The sequence below is a fragment of the Natator depressus genome, chromosome 10 (assembly GCF_965152275.1).
Source record: "Natator depressus isolate rNatDep1 chromosome 10, rNatDep2.hap1, whole genome shotgun sequence".
NCBI lineage: Eukaryota > Metazoa > Chordata > Testudines > Cheloniidae > Natator > Natator depressus.
The window spans coordinates 40,489,911-40,501,298 of NC_134243.1; the positions used below are offsets into that span (position 1 = coordinate 40,489,911).

The window sequence follows — 11,388 nt, forward strand, 5'->3', positions numbered from 1 at the left end:
ATATGGGGACAGAATAGGCAACGAGGTTTGCTACAGGGATTGGTTCCTGGGTTAGTGTTTCTGTGGTGTGGTGTGTAGTTGCTGGTGAGTATTTGCTTCAGGTTGGGGGGCTGTCTGTAAGCGAGGACTGGCCTGTCTCCCAAGGTCTGTGAGAGTGAGGGATCATTTCCAGGATAGGTTGTAGATCGTTGATAATGTGCTGGAGAGGTTTTAGCTGGGGGCTGTACATGATGGCCAGTGGTGTTCTATTATTTTCCTTGTGGGGCCTGTCCTGTAGTAGGTGATTTCTGGGTACCCATCTCTGTTTCCTCACCTCCCTAGGTGGGTATTGTAGTTTTAAGAATGCTTGATAAAGATCTTGTAGGTGTTTGTCTCTGTCTGAGGTATTGGAGCAAATTCGGTTTTATCTTAGGGCTTGGCTGTAGACAATAGATCGTGTGATGTGTCTTGGATGGAAGCTGGAGGCATGTAGGTAAGTATAGCGGTCAGTAGGTTTCCGGTATTGAGTGGTGTTTATGTGACCATCACTTATTTGCACTGTAGTGTCCAAGAAGTGGATCTCTTGTGTGGACTGGTCCAGGCTGAGGTTGATGGTGGGATGGAAATTGTTGAAATCCAGGTGGAATTCTTCAAGGGCCTCCTTCCCATGGGTCCATATGATGAAGATGTTATCAATGTAGTGCAAGTAGAGGAGGGGCGCTAGGGGACAAGAGCTGAGGTAGCGTTGCTCTAAGTCAGCCATAAAGATGTTGGCATACTGTGGGGCCATGTGGGTACCCATAGCAGTACCGCTGACTTGAAGGTATAAGTTGTCCCCAAATCTGAAATGGTTGTGGTTGAGGACAAAGTCACAAAGCTCAGGTGTGCCTTGGCCTCATCAGGGATACTGTTCTTGACAGCTTGTAGTCCATCCTCATGTGGAATATTGGTATAAAGATCTTCTACATCCATGGTGGCCAGGATGGTGTTTTCAGGAAGATCACCAATGCATTGTAGTTTCCTCAGGAAGTCGGTCGTGTCTCAAAGATAGCTAGGAGTGCTGGTAGCGTAGGGTCTGAGGAGAGAGTCCAAATAGCCAGATAATCCTGCTGTAAGAGTGCCGATGCCTGAGATGATGGGGCGTCCAGGATTTTCAGGTTTATGAATCTTGGGTAGCAGATAGAATACCCCTAGTCGGGGCGTGTCCGTGTAAATTTGTTCCCGTGCTGTAGCAGGGAGTTTCTTGAGCAGATGGTGTAGTTTCTTTTGGTACTCCTCAGTGGGGTCAGAGGACAGTGGCCTGTAGAATGTGGTGTTGGAGAGTTGCCTGGCAGCCTCTATTCATAATCCGACCTGTTCATTATGACTACAGCACCTCTTTTGTCAGCCCCTTTGATTATAATGTCAGAGTTGTTTCTGAGGCTGTGGATGGCATTGCATTCTGTACGGCTGAAGTTATGGGGCAAGTGATGCTGTTTGTTCACAATTTCAGCCTGTGCATGTCTGTGGAAGCACTCTATGTAGAAGTCCAGTCTGTCATTTCGACCATCAGGAGGAGTCCACACAGAATTCTTCTTCTTGTAGTGTTGATAGGAGGGTTCCTGTGGGTCAGTGCACTGTTCAGTGGTGTGCTGAAAATATTCCTTAAGTTGGAGACGACGAAAGTAGGCTTCCAGATCACCGCAGAACTGTAGCATGTTCGTGGGGGTGGTGGGGCAGAAAGAGAGTCCCCGAGATAGGACAGACTCTTCCACTGGGCTAAGTGTGTGGTTGGATAGGTTAAAAATATTGTTAGGTGAGCTGAGGGTACCACTGTTGTAGCCCCATGATACTTGTCACCTGGGATAGTGACACTCTATAGGGATCACAGCTGGACTCATTCTCAGGATTGTTGGGTTGCTGGCAGGGGTGGAGCTGTAGGACAGGCTTGTGCTGTAGACCAGGTAATCTGGGATCATCTGGGGAGAGGCAGACAGTGGGGCGGTTAATACCATGTTAACAGGATGAAGCTGGCAAGACTTCTACAGTTCAATAGAAGCAACATTCTTCCCCCTGCACCTAGCCTCCCCATGGGCAGCACAGGAGACAGCCAAAGCTTGGCTCCATCACTGATTATTAGACCATAGAGCTTGGTAGTGGCCCTTCCCCTGTCAGCAGCACCAAAGCGCAGAAGAAAGCTCTGTACTACTGGGACAGGACAACTGCATTCTGGTCCACAAGAGAGGCCCCAGGAGCAGCCTTTTCTCAACAGTGCAGCCAAGCCCACCGCTTGGCCAAAGGTTACTAGCTCCCAGCAGTGTGCAGTTTGGGCATTGCAAAGCATGGGTTTCTCTCAGGGTGGCTTCACCCTAAGAGAGATTTCTTGTTAAATCTGTTCAGCCAAATATGCCTTTGGCTAACTGTAGTGACCTTTAATAAGATCAAGGCCCATCAAATTAAATATGGTTTACAAGCTGTCTCCAACCCCCTAGAGCTGGCAGCAGGGCCTAGTCTTTTATCTGTCACAAGGCAGAGCACCTAGGCCCCAAATGTACAGGAAGTACAGTCAGAATGGTACCTCTAATTCCTGAAGCCTAAAGCCCTACACCGTGCCTCACAGGGCTACAGGCACCAGACAGCAGCTGTGCTCTTAGCTCTGGAAGGACACTGGGCACCCTAGCCGTAATGGGAGACAAGCTCTGGGTGCCACAGCATCCCTACCATTTCTTGGAGTTACTTGACTAGCTTTTGAGAGTGACAGCTGTGAGACAGGCAATTCAGTTGACTAAGGGGCCCTATTGGCCTCTCAGTGAGGTTTCGCAAAAAGAAAAGGAGTACTTGTGGCACCTTAGAGACTAACCAATTTATCCGAGCATAAGCTTTCGTGAGCTACAGCTCACTTCATCGGATGCATACTGTGGAAAGTACAGAAGATCTCTTTATACACACAAACCATGAAAAAATGGGTGTTTACCACTACAGAAGGTTTTCTCTCCCCCCATCCCACTCTCCTGCTGGTAATAGCTTATCTAAAGTGATCACTCTCCTTACAATGTGTATGATAATCAAGGTGGGCCATTTCCAGCACAAATCCAGGGTTTAACAAGAACCTCAGCTGTGCAGAACACAATGCCATCCACAGCCTCAAGAAACAACTCTGACATCATAATCAAAAATGCTGACAAAGGAGGTGCTGTTGTCATCATGAATAGGTCGGAATATGAACAAGAGGCTGCTCGGCAGCTCTCCAACACCACTTTCTACAAGCCATTACCCTCTGATCTCACTGAGAGTTACCAAAAGAAACTACAGCATTTGCTCAAGAAACTCCCTGAAAAAGCACAAGATCAAATCCGCACAGACACACCCCTAGAATATGTCAGGTCGGGGTTCCATCTACTACCCAAGATCCATAAACCTGGAAATCCTGGGCGCCCCATCATCTCAGGCATTGGCACCCTGACAGCAGGATTGTCTGGATATGTAGACTCCCTCCTCAGGCCCTACGCTACCAGCACTCCCAGCTATCTTCGAGACACCACTGACTTCCTGAGGAAACTACAATCCATTAGTGATCTTCCTGATAACACCATCCTGGCCACTATGGATGTAGAAGTTCTCTACACCAACATTCCACACAAAGATGGACTACAAGCCGTCAAGAACACTATCCCCGATAATGTCACGGCTAACCTGGTGGCTGAACTTTGTGACTTTGTCCTTACCCATAACTATTTTACATTTGGGGACAATGTATACCTTCAAATCAGTGGCACTGGTATGGGTACCCGCATGGCCCCACAGTATGCCAACATTTTTATGGCTGACTTAGAACAACGCTTCCTCAGCTCTCGTCCCCTAATGCCCCTACTCTACTTGCGCTATATTGATGACATCTTCATCATCTGGACCCATGGAAAAGAAGCACTTGAGGAATTCCACCATGGTTTCAACAATTTCCATCCCACCATCAACCTCAGCCTGGTCCAGTCCACACAAGAGATCCACTTCCTGGACACCACAGTGCTAATACACGATGGTCACATAAACACCACCCTATACCGGAAACCTACTGACCACTATTCCTACCTACATGCCTCCAGCTTTCACCCTGACCACACCACACAATCCATTGTCTACAGCCAAGCTCTGTGATACAACCTCATTTGCTCCAACCCCTCAGACAGAGACAAACATCTACAAGATCTCTATCAAGCATTCTTACAACTACAATACCCACCTGTGGAAGTGAAGAAACAGATTGATAGAGCCAGAAGAGTTCCCAGAAGTCACCTACTACAGGACAGGCCTAATAAAGAAAATAACAGAACGCCACTAGCCGTCACCTTCAGCCCCCAACTAAAACACCTCCAACGCATTATTAAGGATCTACAACCTATCCTGAAGGATGACCCAACACTCTCACAAATCTTGGGAGACAGGCCAGTCCTTGCCTACAGACAGCCCCCCAACCTGAAGCAAATACTCACCAGCAACCACATACCACACAACAGAACCACTAACCCAGGAACCTATCCCTGCAACAAAGCCCGTTGCCAACTGTGCCCACATATCTATTCAGGGGACACCATCACAGGGCCTAATAACATCAGCCACACTATCAGAGGCTCGTTCACCTGCACATCCACCAATGTGATATATGCCATCATGTGTCAGCAATGCCCCTCTGCCATGTACATTGGTCAAACTGGACAGTCTCTACGTAAAAGTATAAATGGACACAAATCAGATGTCAAGAATTATAACATTCATAAACCAGTCGGAGAACACTTCAATCTCTCTGGTCACGCGATTACAGGCATGAAAGTTACGATATTACAACAGAAAAACTTCAAAACCAGACTCCAGCAAGAGACTGTTGAATTGGAATTCATTTGCAAATTGGATACAATTAACTTAGGCTTGAATAGAGACTGGGAGTGGCTAAGTCATTATGCAAGGTAACCTATTTCCCCTTGTTTTTTTCCTACTCCCCCCCGCCCCCCGACGTTCTTGTTAAGCCATGGATTTGTGCTGGAAATGGCCCACCTTGATTATCATACACATTGTAAGGAGAGCGATCACTTTAGATAAGCTATTACCAGCAGGAGAGTGGGGTGGGGGGAGAGAAAACCTTTTGTAGTGGTAAACACCCATTTTTTCATGGTTTGTGTGTATAAAGAGATCTTCTGTACTTTCCACAGTATGCATTCGATGAAGTGAGCTGTAGCTCACGAAATCTTATGCTCAGATAAATTGGTTAGTCTCTAAGGTGCCACAAGTACTCCTTTTCTTTTTGCGAATACAGACTAACACGGCTGTTACTCTGAAACCTGTCAGTGAGGTTTAGCAATCAAGCTTGTCTACAGCTAAGGCAGGGCATGAAGCTATTTCCCTGCTGTATAGTTTGAAGAGTTACTCTACTGTGGAGAGTACAGAGATCAATACACCATCTGGCTTCTCTTGGTGTTCTTCCCCTCCCCTTTTGAACTAAGCAGGATTTGAAGCCAAGGGACTATAGGTGATCCGCAGGGCCAGCTGGAGAGTAGAGGTCTTAATTTTCACAGGATGGCTGGAGATGAAGGTGTCATTTACAACCACTAATAATAGCATTCAAGGAGGCCTTGAGAGCCACATTTGCAAGAACTCAGGGCCCATCAGCCCAGTTTGACCCAGGTGATGATACTTAAGAGCTGGTTGGAAAAAAACCTGACAGAACAGTTTTCTATCAAAACATGCAGTTTCACTGAAATCTGTTTCACGGAAACGATTTCAACAAGAAGTTAAAGTGTTTTGTTTTGATTAATATTTTAAATGCACTGGAGTCAAAGCACATTGACTCAACAGGATAGAAATGAGATATTTCATTGATTCCAGAGAAAGACATTTTCTGGAATTCTCGTTGTGGGAAATTTCCTTGTGTTCCAGCTTAGAACAGAGGTTGGAAGTTTCAGAGTTCCCCACGGAACGGAAGTTCCAGTTCCTGACCTCCTCTAGTGATACTTCCCAGGCACCATCCACTCTCCCATGTCCCAGGACTGTGGCAATGGACAGATGCCATCATGACCTGTGCCTGAACACCCTGACAGAGCAGTGCAACACCATGATGCATCACTACAATGACTGCACTGGGAGTGCACTGGGACGTGTTGGGGCCCCATACTGCACGGGATGCACAGGAGTCCCTCAATAAGCTGTACTCTTCCTGGGCAGAGGGTGCTTCCCAGATGTAGCCAGACAGATGGTCCTTGGAGCTGCTCCTCCAGCAGGCAAAGGACTCTTGGCAGCAGCTCTTGCCACTCTCCACCCCCACACGTTTCCACAGGTGGCGCAGCAGCTGCCTCTGCTGAGGATCTTAGGCCAGTCTCAGACACCCAGACTTTTGAATTTTTGCACCATTGGCCAGGGACACTGGAACAATTTGTATAGTGTGAGGGAGGGGCTGAGAGCCACTGAACCAAATAAACCCCAGCACCCCTAGTTCCAGCATCTATGGCCCTGGCCACATTTGGCCAGTGGCTCTAACAGAGACCAGACAAAATGGCAGCAGCTCAGAGGGACTAGCACCGCATCTACCAGCTGTTTGAGCCTCATTAAGGCCAGACTTTGTGCAGAACTCAGCTCCTGTTCAGGTACCTAGAGGAAGGCCAGGTCCCCAGGAGTACTTAGCATCCAACATGCTGCACTCATGTGCAAGGTCTGGCCCGGTTAGGGGCACTGCTGTCTCTTGGGATCCCCAGCCCTGATTAGATGTAGGTAGAGCCTAGAGAGTAGGACACATTTATCCATCTCACAAGTTTGCTACTGGGGGGACAAGTCTCAGCCTGTACCTCACTTGGGAGTGGAGATAATATACCTGCTTTAATACCGGAGCTGTGCCTTGGTCACTTAAGCCACATGGTATTGGGTCCAATACCCCATAGCATAATTTAATTTACATGCCGGACTTCCAGCCAAGACAGGGTTGTGTCCATCACAGAGTGACAGCTCAGGCTGAAGTCTGCTTTCCATGATAATTTGTATGATTAAGACTGTTTGCAGAGAGAGAATAACCAGCATTGTAAACAGTCCAAATGAAACACTACCGGGGGCTAGTTAATGTACTTGCAAATAATCTCTCCATTTGACCAGCTCTAATCACAACCAAAGTTACGATGCTCCATCCCAGACGTACATCTCTGAGCTCTTGTCCGATGCAAAGAGGAGACTGGGGAGGGGAAAGAGATTCTGTACCCATTTGGGGCATCTTACTTGCAAGGTGCTGCCACATTCATGGAGCCCAGCTGCAAAGGTCACCATGTTTTCGGCAGCATTAAGGGACGTGTACCAGCAGGCAACTGGGCCAAGGCTCAGGTCAGCAGCTTTGGTCAGTTGCCTCATCCCAAACAGACCCCTGTGCACAGTGATCACCCTTTGAGCTTCCTCACACTGCACCATGACAGGCTGCAGTGGGGACACAGCCCTGAGCTGGGAAGCATCAGCCCAAGACCAAAGGTAGGGCTGGGCAAGAGAGGGCACATGGGCTTGTCTGAGAGGGGGCTCAGCCCTGGGGGTGGGTCTCCAGATGGCTGAGTCACTCCTAGAGAATTCCCAGGGATTGTAACAGGCCACCCTACTGACTGCCCAGTATAGGAGAGCAAAGCCCAGGTTGTGCCCCATCCTGCCTGCCTGCAGCAAACCCAGCCTGGAGGGAAACTGCTGCTCTGGGGCCCTTTATCCCCTGACCAAAAGCCAGCTCCCAGCTGCCCCAGGTAATTAACACCCTCCCCTAGACTGCAGACAGCCGGGGCCCAATCACAGCCACTGCCCTGCCCCTGGGGCAGGGAAATAATGAATGGGGATTCGTGCCTCCTGGCAGTCAGTGCCCTCCAGCCTTTGGGAAGTTCCTGGTGCGGTTCAGAAAACTGATCATAGAATCATAGAATAACAGAGTTGGAAGGGACCTCTGGAGGCCATCTAGTCCAACCCCCTGCCCAGAGCAGGACCAATCCCAACTAAATCATCCCAGCCAGGGCTTTGTCAAGCCTGACCTTAAAAACTTCTAAGGAAGGGGATTCCACCACCTCCCTAGGTAACGCATTCCAGTGTTTCACCACCCTTCTAGTGAAAAAGTTTTTCCTAATATCCAACCTAAACCTCCCCCACTGCAACTTGAGACCATTACTCCTTGTCCCGTCATCTGCTATCACTGAGAATAGTCTAGATCCACCCTCTTTGGATCCACCTTTCAGGTAGTTGAAAGCAGCTATCAAATCCCCCCTCATTCTTCTCTTCTGTAGACTAAACAATCCCAGTTCCCTCAGCCTCTCCTCATAACTCATGTGTTCCAGTCCCCTAATCATTTTTGTTGCCCTTCGCTGGACTCTCTCCAATTTTTCCACATCCTTCTTGTAGTGTGGCGCCCAAAACTGGACACAGTACTCCAGATGAGGCCTCACCAATGTCGAATAGAGGGGAATGATCACGTCCCTCGATCTGCTGGCAATTCCCCTACTTATACATCCCAAAACGCCATTGGCCTTCTTGGCAACAAGGGCACACTGTTGACTCATATCCAGCTTTTTGTCCACTGTCACCCGTAGGTCCTTCTCTGCAGAACTGCTGCCTAGCCATTCGGTCCCTAATCTGTAGCGGTGCATTGGATTCTTCCATCCTAAGTGCAGGACTCTGCACTTGTCCTTGTTGAACCTCATCAGATTTCTTTTGGCTCAATGCTCTTATTTGTCTAGGTCCCTCTGTATCCTATCCCTACCCCCCAGCGTATCTACCACTCCTCCCAGTTGAGTGTCATCTGCAAACTTGCTGAGGATGCAATCCATGCCATCCTCCAGATCATTAATGAAGATATTGAACAAAACCGGCCCCAGGACCAACCCTTGGGGCACTCCGCTTGATACTGGCTGCCAACTAGACATGGAGCCATTGATCACTACCCGTTGAGCCCGACGATCTAGCCAACTTTCTACCGACCTTGTAGTGCATCCATCCAGCCCATACTTCTTTAACTTGCTGGCAAGAATACTGTGGGAGGCCGTATCAAAAGCTTTGCTTAAGTCAAGGAATAACACGTCCACTGCTTTCCCCTCATCCACAGAGCCAGTTATCTCGTCATAGAAGGCAATTAGGTTAGTCAGGCATGACTTGCCCTTGGTGAATCCATGCTGACTGTTCCTGATCACTTTCCTCTCCTCGAAGTGCTTCAGAATTGATTCCTTGAGGACCTGCTCCATGATTTTTCCAGGGACTGAGGTGAGGCTGACTGGCCTGTAGTTCCCCAGGTCATCCTCCTTCCCTTTTTTAAAGATGGGCACTACATAAGCCTTTTTCCAATCTTCCAGGACTTCCCCCGATCGCCATGAGTTTTCAAAGATAATGGCCAATGGCTCTGCAATCACATCCGCCAATTCCTTTAGCACTCTTGGATGCAATGCTTCCGGCCCCATGGACTTGTGCACTTCCAGTTTTTCTAAATAATCCCGAACCACTTCTTCCTTCACAGAGGGCTGGCCACCTCCTCCCCATGCTGTGCTGCCCAGTGCAGTAGTCTGGGAGCTGACCTTGTTCGTGAAGACAGAGGCAAAAAAAGCATTGAGTATGTTAGCTTTTTCCACATCCTCTGTCACTAGGTTGCCTCCCTCATTTAGTAAGGGACCCACTTTCCTTGGCTTTCTTCTTATTGCCAACATACCTGAAGAAACCCTTCTTGTTACTCTTAACATCCCTCGCTAGCTGCAACTCCAGGTGTGATTTAGCCTTCCTGATTCCATTCCTACATGCCCAAGCAATATTTATATACTCATCCCTGGTCATTTGTCCAATCTTCCACTTCTTGTAAGAGACTGTGATGGTTCGAAGTCTCTAATTTACGCTGTTGGGGCAGAGACCATATTTTTGTTCTGAGTCTGTCTTTACAGTGCCTCACCCAATGGGTGCCCAGTGCTCCCAGATGCTAATAAATAATCATTGGATGACACGTCTCAGTTGGGGTTAATTCATACAGCTGCTGAATCCCACAGGAGCAAGGCATATTACATAGTGGCACATCCATTGCTTGGCTAACAACTGTACCTTTGATGGGTAACGTGATTAAGCTATCGTCGTAATCAGAGTTTCATTGGACTCATTTTACTCCTGTGCCTTTTCTGGAAGCTCACAGATTGAAAGATGGTTGTAATAATTATACTAAGCACTTTTCATCAGTAGATCTCAAAGCACTTTACAAGGGAGGGCAGTATCATTGTCCCCATTTTATAGGTGCGCAAACTGAGGCACAGGACTTTCCCAAGGTGGACCAGCAAAGCAGCAGTAGAGCCCTGGCTCTACTTGAACCCAGGTCTCCTGAGGCCCCATTCACTGTGCTCTCTACTACCCTGCCTCTCCACTGCACATACACCCAACAGGCTAGACTAGCCGGGGGCTACAGGCCAAGATTGAGGTGCATGGGCTGAGCTGTGTGTGGGAGTCCAGAAATGGACTAGCAGGGAATGCTGTGGGTCACGAGTGAAGGGCATTGCAGAACAATCAGGGAGACAGATCTAGAAGAGCTGCAGGTCTCCCCTCCCCCATATTTCCATGCTGGTGTTGGTAAATTGTATAGTTAATTGCTGGACCACTCTTCAGCTGATTATGAAATATACTCAAGAGACCAAATAACCAATGTCAATCAGGTTTAGTGCTAAAAGTCAACACTAGTATAGTACAGGAAAAAAGGTTTCGTACAATACTCAGTTCTGGGGTGCCATTTCATGCAGCATTGGTGAATTTGAGTTACAAAGAAGGCTTGCTTCCAAAGCTACACCCCTAAAGCTCTCCTTTCTGTACCCGGCGCGCTTATCAGTAACAAGGCAGCAGCTGAGCTAGAGGTAACCAATCATCTTTCTGCCTTGTTTTTCCAGTACCATGGTGTACCCTTATCTCTCTGTTCTGAACACATCCATTCCAGGTACCGAAGGCACTGCCTAGCCTTCTACCAGGGGAGAACACTCATATAGCATGTCCTTTTCTTTGGGACAGTCCAGTCCTGATTCTGATGGAGTCCAAAAGCTTATTTTGGCGAATGCAAGGTGTTATAGAAACTTAAGCATCAATGAACAGGATCATAGAAAGACATAGGCCAATTCAGGCCACGTAATGCTAGAAATATATATACACTATAATGTTATATTGATATTGTGTGCTGAATGTATATGAATATATGTGGTGTCAATAATACATATTGATAATGTGAGATAGATAAGATAGATAGAGGAGGTGTATGGGGATAGAGAGATTAGATGATTAGATATTAGCCCAGCATGTATTAATCAGCACTGGAAATTACAGTACCATGTAGGCTAAAACTCCAGTTTATTCTCAGTCTCTCCCCACAGTGGGTGCGTTCTACATGCCCAGCCACGTGATTTGCACTATGTAGGGTCCTTAGTTGCAGAT

The 11,388-nt window shown here is 47.8% G+C and overlaps 1 pseudogene; it reads right to left on the reverse strand.

The window, feature by feature from the left end:
* The window catches only part of LOC141994658 (zona pellucida sperm-binding protein 3-like), a 40,047-nt pseudogene extending 32,412 nt beyond the window's left edge, over positions 1–7,635 (reverse strand).
* Positions 7,636–11,388: the final 3,753 nt, after the last annotated feature.